This window comes from Engraulis encrasicolus, chromosome 1 (assembly GCF_034702125.1).
Source record: "Engraulis encrasicolus isolate BLACKSEA-1 chromosome 1, IST_EnEncr_1.0, whole genome shotgun sequence".
In the NCBI taxonomy this organism is placed as follows: Eukaryota; Metazoa; Chordata; class Actinopteri; order Clupeiformes; family Engraulidae; genus Engraulis; species Engraulis encrasicolus.
Genome location: NC_085857.1, coordinates 4840956 through 4852258, shown reverse-complemented (window position 1 = coordinate 4852258; position 11303 = coordinate 4840956). Strand labels below are relative to the sequence as shown.

Sequence of the window (11303 nt, the reverse complement as noted above, 5' to 3'; positions counted from 1 at the left end):
CATACACACACACGCGCCTCCTCAACCTTAAGCTGTCTACTGACAGCTAACCTTCTCTCACAACTTCTTATATGGGTCAAATGCATGGTGGTCTCTGGTGTTTTTTGGAGAAATCTGAGCTTGACAATACACAAAGACGACTTTGATAGGGTATACTACTCACAAGCAAGAAAGACAAAGAGACAAAGCTGTTTTCTGAAGAGGAGTGAAGGTGAAGTGCATAAAAAGGATGTACTTTTATAGTTAATAATAATTGTATTTGTATAGCACTGTATCATACAAGGCATGTAACTCAAAGTGCCTAACAAATGGGAAAAAAGATCATTGTTAGAGATGGATTTAAAAGGAGAGGTTAAGAGGAGAGGCAGAAATAGCAGGGAGGCAGTGGAAGAAGAGACCAGTTGTCTGGTTACTACTAGTACTGACTGCAAGAGGAGTGCAGTCAAGCAAAAATCTATTATGTAAGGGTTAACGTTCGGCAAGAAGGTCGCTACCGTGGAATAGCAGCACGACAGAGAGAATCTTTAGACCCCGACGCGGAGCGGAGGGGTCTTTTTCTCTCTGAAGTGCTGCTATTCCACAAAGCGACCGACTCGCCGAAAGTTAACCCGCTTATTATATGGATATACTTAAATGATTCACACATGGCGGGGACATTTCTTTAGGCCTATTTAATGTTAAGATTGTTGCTGCGCAAAACAAAACAGTGCCGTTGTGAAACACCGCTAGGCAACAGCTAGGTAGCCAGGACAACAGGTGTTGTCTATCACAGCAGCTGATTAGAGTCTTGTTGAAAAGTCGCTTTAGCAGTGAAAAGTCTTGTTGCCATTGACAGCGGTCTGTTATAGACCAACCCGTCCGTTATCGAAAAATAACAGACGTGCGAACGTTGGGGAGCCCCGTTGAAATGAATGGAGCATTCGACCGATGACGTCACAACCATATAATAACAAAGGATAATACCGCCTAACCATTACCATGGCCATCATGCTGCCATAACAATTAAAGTATTATGGCAGAGACCATCGGATGGGATTTTTAACAAGGGGGGCAGAGTGACACACAGATATGCGAAAACTAAAACCACTTCTAATCCCTTACAAATGTAGCTAATTCTCTTCCCTGATTGGCTAATGAGGTTGGGATTTCATCTGGTTATTGGAGAGCAGTGTTGCCAGATGTGTCTGACCAAATGCCGCCCAAAAGGTTCTCAAAAACCGCCAAAATGCGCTAATTTCCGTACAAATTAAACAAATTACATTGACATCTATGGGCCCAAAACGGCTGGAAAAAACACCAAATGGCCAAAGTTTTTGCCCGCCGACGCTCATCCCAAGTAGCCCAATTGGGCGGGCACCTGCCCAATCTGGCAACACTGATGGAGAGAATCTCCTCCTTGGTCTGTGGGATTTTGTGGTACAGCTGGACAGAATAGTGGTAATCTCGCCAGTAGTTATATAAAGCAATTCCCCTATGCCTCGTGCTATAATAGCAATAACAATAGCATTACGATTTTTATAGCACATTTTCATACACAATTGTCATCCAATGTGCTTGAGACGAAATAAAGAAGAGAGAGAAGAAAAATATTATAAGATTATAGATAGCTTTTTTTTCATCTGCCTTTGGTTGGGGTTAGTCGTTAACAAGTAATGTCATTAGTAATTACCATAATTAATCATAAATAATTGACTCTAATTAACCAACTTCATATCATGTCATATCACATCATGTCAATACGTGGCAAATCATTGAGCTGATAAGAGTATTTATGACACATGTTCCTTGCCAATGCCACTTCATATATGAGTATTCATGACACATGTTCCTTGCCAATGCCACTTCATGGTCACAGCTGATAAGAGTATTTATGACACATGTTCCTTGCCAATGCCACTTCATGGTCACAGCAAATCATTGAGCTGATAAGAGTATTTATGACACATGTTCCTTGCCAATGCCACTTCATATAAGAGTATTTATGACACATGTTCCTTGCCAATGCCACTTCATGGTCACAGCAAATCATTGAGCTGAAAAGAGTATTTATGACACATGTTCCTTGACAATGCCACTTCATGGTCACAGCTGATAAGAGTATTTATGACACATGTTCCTTGCCAATGCCACTTCATGGTCACAGCTGATAAGAGTATTTATGACACATGTTCCTTGCAAATGCCACTTCATATAAGAGTATTTATGACGCATGTTCCTTGCCAATGCCACTTCATGGTCACAGCAAATCATTGAGCTGATAAGAGTATTTATGACACATGTTCCTTGCCAATGCCACTTCATGGTCACAGCAAATCATTGAGCTGATAAGAGTATTTATGACACATGTTCCTTGCCAATGCCACTTCATGGTCACAGCAAATCATTGAGCTGATAAGAGTATTTATGACTCATGTTCCTTGCCAATGCCACTTGCAAATCAGGGTTTAGATACTGAACCAAAAGGCTCGGGAGGTCTTAAAGTGATACTGTCCCATTTTTTTGAAATAAGCTTATTTTACACCTCCCCTTGAGTTACATATTTTAGTTTTACCTTGCCCCTGTGCTTTCAACCATTCTCTGACTCCATGAGACCAGTTAGCCGCCAGCTGGTCTCATAGGACTCAATGTTAACTGCTAGCATGGGGGTAAATTTTGCACTGCCATACTCAGAGAACGGTTGAAAGTACAAGAGAAAGGTAAAACTCAATTATTTAACTCAAGGGGAGGTGTAATATGAACTTATTTCCAGAAATGAAAGTATCACTTTAAGCCTCGTTCACACACGTCACTGCTACAGTAGTTACACGCTCAGCAAATTAAGTCAATAGAATGTCTATGTGTTCCAGCGAGGCAAGTTGGTGAGTAAGCAAGGAGTGTGCAGGCAAGGAGTGTACAAGCGATGCGATGTGGGCAGGTTCCGAGCAGTGGTGTAGTCTACGTAGAACGCGGGTATACGGAGTACATTCCATGACCGAGTGGGGAGTAGGCGAGTGAGCTATAAGCTAGTATCGTATCTGAACGTAGCTTTAGACCCCCTCGATGTACATGTCAAAACATTGCAATGCAGTAACACCCACACTAAAAAAGCTCACTAAAAGCAAGCTTATGTCTGTTAAGAAAAAACTGACAAACACGTATAGCCATATTTGCATGTACGTGAACAACAAATTAGATTGCATGTGTGCAGTAACACTAGGCCCGTGTTAAAAAAATCGATTTTTAGATTCTGGATCGATCCCCGTATTAATTCCGTAGGATCGATTTCGACGTCCAAAGATCGATTTATTTATTTATGTATTTATTTATTTTAGTAGGCCATGTCATTTCCAAACGTCCTGCAGTACACGGAAACCGCCACAAGAGAGCAGCGGTCAACAACAAGTTGACCACAGCTCGGCGGAAAATGGAAAAACGGGGTAGAAGCTTTTTCCCTGACCGACGCTGAGATATAGCCAAATTGCAAAGGGTTTGCGTACAAATTTCCGAAATATAACTCTACATCCTTTAATTTGAACACTTGCTTTGTGCAATTAATCAAGGAAGAGTTTATATTTTTACACCGTGTTACAAATAAGCACCATCCGGCGGTGGCAGGAAGTCAGCCATCAACGCATTTTGCCATAGGGAAACTTACAAAGCATACCACGACGATCATTTAACAAAACACACAAGTTGTTTTACTTCAAGACAAAGATATTGCCTTAAGATATTGCCACTTTCCCATTTGTAAATAAGTCGCTATTTTCAATGCAACCGCTGTGTTCAAATAGTGTCTCCGTAACGCGTGGGATTTGTTTTGGATCAACCAAACATGAAGGCTTTGTGCGTCTCACGGAAACGTCAGCCTATTGGCTGAAAAGTTGCCAACGTCATTTTTTGGGAAATTGCCACTGGCTTCCAATGCTGTCAATCAAACGTGTGTACTGCAGTAGTGGCAGTGATGAAGTTAGTAAATTACACGATTGGGAGTTCAAATACACTGTGAGGAAATTACGTGGTTTAGAAGAAAATGGACTTAAAGGTGGGATAGGAGATGTTTTTCTGGCACATATTTTACCATATCATCTGAAAAACTCCTCATGACGCCATAGCACCCATTGAAATAGAGTGTTTGGAAAAAAAACGAAATCTTTTGGTCCAGTGTAGAGGGCGTAGTCAGAAGAAAACGGCAACCAATAGAAGTAATACTCATCATCACTTCTATTGGTTTCTGACACGTCCATCAACCGCCAGCACTCACCCCTCCTCCCTGCGCGTTCACCGACTCGTAAACTTGACCGACCCCGCCCCCATCATTCATGCACACGCGACAAGGCTCATCATCACTCGGCTAGTAGCAAGGTAATGAGAGTTAGCAGCAGGCTCCAACACGACCAGACCAGACTCCAACACGGGCTGAAAATTTGAAATGGGACCTGACACTCTTGGACACAGATGTCGGCTACGGCAGCGGCTTCAAATACGCTTTGGTGACCATATTTCTAATCGAGAGGTGAGATAATATATTTGTCTGTATAATATTTTGTGAATTGGTTTATAGTATCCATTGAGAGGGGTCAGAGGATTAGCTCAAGCTCCAACATATCTAGCTGCTACCTTGCTTAACATAGCTGCTACCTCAATCGCTTTATTTTTTTGTGTTTTTCCCCCCTGTGGCATTTATTCTGTGCACATGAACACGTTTTCAGAATTGCTATGTGTAACTCAGACGGTTACTCTTGTGTGTTTTGCTGCTAGTTGTGCGAACGAGCCAGACAAACCAGCTGGGAGGAGGACGGAAGCACCCCTTCTCCATCCGCGTTCAGTTGCTAAATACGGATCCACCCCGTAGTAAGTAACCTACCATGTTTACGCACACATTACTTTGACCAGCAAAGCCCATGTCTTTCTAGTGGTTTACAAAAATATATCGTTTGCATGTTTTGCTTTGGTACGTCTCTGTTGTATGACTCTGGTAATAGTAGCAAGCACAAGCACAACCTGTTCGCCGCTCCAGCATTGCAAAATAGATTGCCTTGGGTTTTCAAATGTTTGCATGATTGTGTGTGTAATGTTGTTAACTCGCTGATGTCGTTTTTGAGAAGACGGTAGTTTTGCATTTGATAAATACCACCTAATGACCATGACGGCTACACGGCAGATCTTTATTGTGATGGCTACACTGAATGATCACATGGAGATGCCGGTACATTTTGTTTTACCCTGGTTATATTGAAATGTTCTGCTTTGTCCATTCCAAGGTGTGGTGTTTTCCATAGCTGTTCCTTGCTCCTGTTTCACAACATATCAAGGCTGCCAAGTAAATGAAGAATGAATCACCGCACACTGGTAGTTTATTTTATTCATGTTTGTGGGTGTAATTTCGTCCAGTTGCAGATACTACTATCCTTTTTGGAATGATCTGCCTTTGAAAAACAATGGTTCTATCTGACAAAAGTGAACAGATCCTGTAGTTGTAATTGATACACTAACTAAATTATGATATTCCTATGTGTACGCGCGCACACGCCAAGTTTTCAATTCAACACACTGGGACACTTTTCAGTCTTTGAGGTTCCTGGAATCAACACAGACTACCTCCATGCACCTTATCAGAACACTTTGCATGTTTTTGTATACTTGTCCCCTTTGTGTATTGCTGCTAATCTTTCTCTTTCTAGGTTCTGTTGGTTGCATGCAGATTGTGCCAGATGATTTATCTGTCTATGGTCTTCACCATGGGCTCTGTGCTAATATGCAATTTGTGCTCTTTTTTCCCTCAGGTCAACAGCCGACAGGGTCCTTCCACAACCACATACTTATGCCAGTAAAAGCCACAGCTTTTCTCCTCCAATCCAAGAAGCCTGGACTGCAGTCACCATCTCAACACACCAACCAAGAGAAAGGCGGATGGCTCAATTCAGTATGTAGTTCTGCAAATATTCTCAAAGGTCTTCACAGCCCCCCATGGTGCAGAATGCATTTACATTTATTTGTGTAAGGTCAAAACAATGCTGATTACAGAACATAACTAGGGCCATGAATGAAATTTGAGGTAGCAGCCAGCCATCACCTGATGGTGAGAGGTGGTCCTAAGATCAGAGAGAAGCAGGTTGAAATCCCATCCTTACCTCTCCCTACCTACACCTCCATCCACAGCTGAAGTGCACTTGAGCAAGGCACACAAGTCCACTTAGGTCCTGGGACTGTAGCCAACACCCTGTAAAACCCTGCTGTGTAATTTGATGTAATGAAGCCCTAATATAGTCTAACACATTGCTTGTTACAGATATGGAAAATTGCACAATAAAAGTTCCAGGACAAGAAGGCTGCATACTGTGAACGTCAACCTTCAGGGCACCGTCCTGCGCAGAAGACTTTCTACCCTAAGAGGGATGGCTGACCGCAGACACTCACAACCAGGTGAGCCCAGATAAAGGAGTTATTTTTGGTGTCCCTGCCCCAACAACCCAGGTTACTTACATTTAAAATGTCACTGGAGCTACTGTCAGATATGTGATTTCTAATTCTGTTTATCTTTTTACAGCACAGACGCCTCCAACCTCAAACTAGGCCCTTCACAGCTGCTGCACTTACCCACCTTCCCAGAGTTTTTGTGTGGTAATGACAACTGTAAATATAGTATAAAGTAATGTATCTAGTGTCATGTGTAATACATTGTTTAAATTGTCCATACATTTCAATGACAGTAAATATTGGTGGACACAATTTGACTGTGTGGCTTTTTTTAATTCATTCTCTGACTGAAAATGCATGGTTACATAATTTATATATTCCACAAGACCACAATCAGAAGAACATTTGACAGGTTGCATTTATTTTCTATGTATGAAAAAAACAATGGTAACAAGACAAACGTGGTTCCAAACCAAAAAGGTGAGATGTACAGATGAATGCTCCTACAGATAATGAAAAATAATAAAAGTCTGCACACTGCCGGTTTGTGTGTTTTATACCGTACTCTGTATAAACCTTTTATATTGCTCTAGTGGAGCAGGGTAACCCTGGCTAATCCTGGGTATTGTACTGTGTATTACAACGTCAGCCCTGTTCAAGTGCCCCATACTGTCTGTAGGCTGCATGCCATGTTTCTCTCACCTGGTCCTACATCAGCCCAAAGTCTTATCAAAACTGAGAACACCACAGCATTTCCTTTCAATGTTCATGGGCATCTCCTTACAGATTGCGCAGAGGCGCCAGGTTGGTTGTGCTACTGGGCTGTGACTGAGGACCAGATGTCATGTGCCAGGTCGAACATCAAACTGGGGTCACGGGTCAGGGCACGCTGCAGTAACCGATGGGATTGCTTCAAATTCAATGATTGAATCAAGGCCTGCAAAGCAATAAATACATTTTATGTAGTGCATTTTCTATTTGATAATGGGGACTAAATAACTCTATTGACAATAAGACCAATATGGACATAAGCAATCATTATTGTGTATATAAATAAAGATGTGCCAATTATATGCATACAACGTTTTCAGTCAATTTCTTACAAACTGGTGTTGTGCCAGGGGTTACACAGATGTATGAAGTAGATGGGCTTTTATGGATGTACTTGAACTACCACTGGTGTTGTGTACCTACAACCATGTAATATCACACTACTACTCATAGGAGTAGAAATATTGTAATGGTTATCACAACAGGTGTACTCGTGTAGCCTACTCGTGTTGCGATATAGAGTACATCCGTTGTGATAACATCCATTACAATACTTACACATCTGGAGGAATACAGCAGGACAATGTTATTGAGGGATGAATGTACATCCTTACAGTTAGCAGGGCGTCAATTCTGTTGGAGTCTCCCTAATCAATACCCCCGACCTCTGCTGCGTCTATCTTCCTCCTCCTCCATCTCTGGCCATCGGTCCTACTGGGCTGTTAGGTCGTTATGATTGTGATGGGCCAGGAAAGTCAGAGCTGGAGCTCTCGTGGTCGTGGAAGGTCTAAAGCATATGAAAATATCGTCAGCCAAAACAATTTCATTAGCGTTGATCTGTTCGGTTGTTTTTCTTTACTCCCTCTGTCCCTGTGTCTGCGCGTGCGACAACCCAAGTGAAATCTGAAGTCATAGCCTAAAACACTACGGATTGTGGTGTCGGGTATATATAAATACAATAGTAAAATGTATACTGCGGTACACATCTGTCAAAATAAATCCATGTGTCAGTGCTGTAGCTACTGGCTAGAACTACTGTCTAGGGATGACAGTAGCATCTGTCATCAGTGTTAGGAAGTTAGAATGAGATATCTAAGTAACACGTATCAAGTCAAGTTCAATAACTAATCTAGTATACATCTACTGTCATCAATATTTCTTGAAATGGCAACCATGACGGCCTGTGCGTTTATTGTGATGTTGAACATTCTTACCGTAGCCGGAGACAGTGCCATGGCTGGAAGTTAGCTTGGCTAGTCGCTTTGTCGTGGCTTCTAGCCCGCCCCCCGCCTCGTGAGCTCTCGTGGGTTCCCGGGATAATCCGAACACTTGACAGACTGCATGCGCGTTCATGTGTTTTGAAGGCGTGGCTTTGAGGGGAGGGCTGAAGGGAGAGGCGGGCTGTGTATTTTCAAAAATATAGCTCACAGGAACCGTTTTTCAAAGATCTCCAACCCTACCTTTAATGTGGCATCACTATGGATACTTGGTGAGCGGTACAAAAAGTCCAGAGTGATACGATCGTCTTTGGTGGGAAACGGAAGACTTTGAAAAAGGTATGCTGACGTTTGCTGGGATGCTAACAGCTGTTGCTGAGCTGCGGCTGCTGAGCTAACAACTGTTTCGGTTTTGTCTGTGATCAACCATTTGATTCGTGACTGGTCTTAAATGAGGGGACAGTCCCAGCTTTCTAACGGTGTATGGGATGAATACCTTTATACAAATGCCGTTTTAGTTTTTATTAATCAAAGCGTCCAGCATTACACTTCTGTTTTCAATACTGCCGTCAGTCGCACTTAAAACATTCTTTCATCCCCCATTTCAAAGTATAAAACTATCTGGCAATAACATAAAATATATGTTTTAAAAAAATCTTTGTTTCTGGCTTTCTTGGTGAACACAACCTGGCTGCATACCACTGCGACAGTCTTTTTTTTAATTTATTTAAGAACACCAACCCGAATCGGATCGAATCGGATCGTTTTTGATAGAATCTAAAAAAATCGATTTGTAATCTTCAGAATCAAAATCGGATCGATTCTTAAAGTTTGAATCGAATCACACCTCTAAGTAACACCCAAACTAAAATAAAACTTATGTCTGTGAAAAATTATATACATTTTGAAACAGACACATGCTCATAAGCATAACCCCAATGCAGTCGATAGCCAGTACCCAGGTGGCACGCAATACGTATTCAATACATGTCTTCCCTGAACATTTATCTGGAAATCAAATCACCAGCATGCGGCAATTTTTCTCTTTGCTGGTGCTGCCGGTTTGTCATCTGAACTCACAGATGTCATTTAGACATTTATTGTCGGTGAAGCACGACTAGAGAAATATTGCTTATTGTTGTGGGACTCAGGTGTCATCTCACAGGTGTGTAATTACACTATTACACTGCACCTGCGCTGTCTCCATCTTCAGGGGAGGGATTGTGAAAGGCATTATGATATTACCTTAATCGCTCCCTTGGGGAAGAAGTGTCACCTTTGCAGAAAACACAAACCCCCACACACAAACAAAACCCTCTCAAATTGCAAATGTCATCACAATTGTACCAGATGACATTTCCCAGGGTCAGCAGTTGTGGCAGGGTGTGTGTGTGTGTGTTTGGGGGGAGGGGGTGGCTTAGGCTGTGCCTGTGTGTTCCTGCCTTTACAGCAAGGTTGTTGAGAGATGGAACGTATTACAAATTGCTTATAGGTGCCAAATATAGCATACTGTCATACTGGACATAAACTGTTTGAGCTGCTGCCATCAGGCAGGCGTTACAGGGCTCTGGGTACAAAAACCAACAGGCTAAAAGACAGTTTTTATCCAAAAGCAATCTGCACACTTAATTTTGCACAGCTGACTTTTTAAAATCTTAATTATTTTTATACAGTATATATATATATAGGTTTCTTTGCTGATTTTTAAGCACCGTGAGCATCTGCACTTTACCAATTTCGTTGTACCTGTACAATGACAATAAAGATTCATTCATTCATGCAGCCTCTGTTGTTGTTGCTGCTACTGCTGTCACTGTATCCGTCTTGGATTTTGAAGCATTTTAAATCTCACAAATCCTGTCTCTTGGTAGGTTTCGTTTAATTACCGACCTTCTAATCCAAGCAAACAGGAGTTCAAAAGGTATATCTGTATATCAATAGTGCCCAGCCTGCCTTTGTTCCTTTGGCTGTTTGTGGATTGGGAAAAAATAAATAAATAAATAAATAATAAAAGGACAGAGAATACAGGGATGTAGAGTATAATAAATAGAAAGACATAGGGATAGAACAGACAGTGTGTAACACATTCAGGGAAAAAGATAAAAATTGGGAAGTTTTTTTTTTGATGGTACACCCTTATCCTTCTAGATGCCAATTCCTATATTTAACATGAAGCATCTCAACAGAAGGGAGATAACACATCAGAAGGACATTTTTTATTTTATACCAGAATGAATGAATGAATGAACGAATGAACAAACCCTGGCACTTTTATGTCATTTTATCTATTTATTTTAAAGGTGCACTATGTAAGATGGTGGCCAAAGTGGGTATCGCAAAGACAAGCAAACAAGCAATCGTCAGTGAAAAATTGATTGAGTAAGAAAGCATGTGAGCCACAATTTGTAAGTCTGTTGTAACTTTTTATTAACCCACATTGCTAATTAAGATTATTAGCTGGGCCAATAAAATAGTCCATAACCCAATTTAATTAATAAGACTTAATCTGGGCTATTGCCTGTTGCACAATAGATAACCATCCTACCCGCTATCTGACTCGTGTATGTTTACCTATTACCAATTAATACCTAAGTACTTCTATTATGGTTATCACTAATACATACTTAGTTATTATTTAGTTAATTGGGCTCAATCAGCCATAAGCATACATTACCCATCTTTGTGCAGGAGAACAGTGAAGAGAAACCAGGAAGCCAGGAAATCACAGGAGAAGACGAATGCCATTGCCAAGAGATTTACCAATTTATTGTACATTGCAAGTGAGAGAGCATAGTAACTAAGCTATTACAATTAAGCATAACCCAAGTTTCTAACCATGGTGGCCAAATGCCCCATGTGTCCCAATACCATAGCATAGCGACCTGCTAGCACCAAGGCAAAAGGCCCCAGTGTGCCAGC

General features: G+C 41.4%; 2 long non-coding RNA genes across 4 annotated transcripts; one reads left to right on the top strand and one right to left on the bottom strand.

The window, feature by feature from the left end:
- The first annotated feature begins 4391 nt into the window (after positions 1–4391).
- Positions 4392–7077, top strand: LOC134467156 (uncharacterized). Of its 2 annotated transcripts, XR_010038648.1 has the most exons (6): positions 4392–4492; positions 4738–4830; positions 5241–5328; positions 5763–5902; positions 6269–6402; positions 6527–7077. It is a non-coding gene; the product is annotated as an uncharacterized LOC134467156 (long non-coding RNA). The 2 variants fall into 2 exon arrangements; XR_010038577.1 differs by lacking the exon at positions 4392–4492 and having other exon boundaries at positions 4556–4830.
- Positions 7078–7097: 20 nt separating this feature from the next.
- On the bottom strand, positions 7098–8628 carry LOC134466221 (uncharacterized). Of its 2 annotated transcripts, XR_010038429.1 has the most exons (3): positions 8382–8628; positions 7782–7954; positions 7098–7333 (listed from the first exon to the last, which is right to left on the bottom strand). It is a non-coding gene; the product is annotated as an uncharacterized LOC134466221 (long non-coding RNA). The 2 variants fall into 2 exon arrangements; XR_010038326.1 differs by lacking the exon at positions 7098–7333 and having other exon boundaries at positions 7515–7954.
- Positions 8629–11303: the final 2675 nt, after the last annotated feature.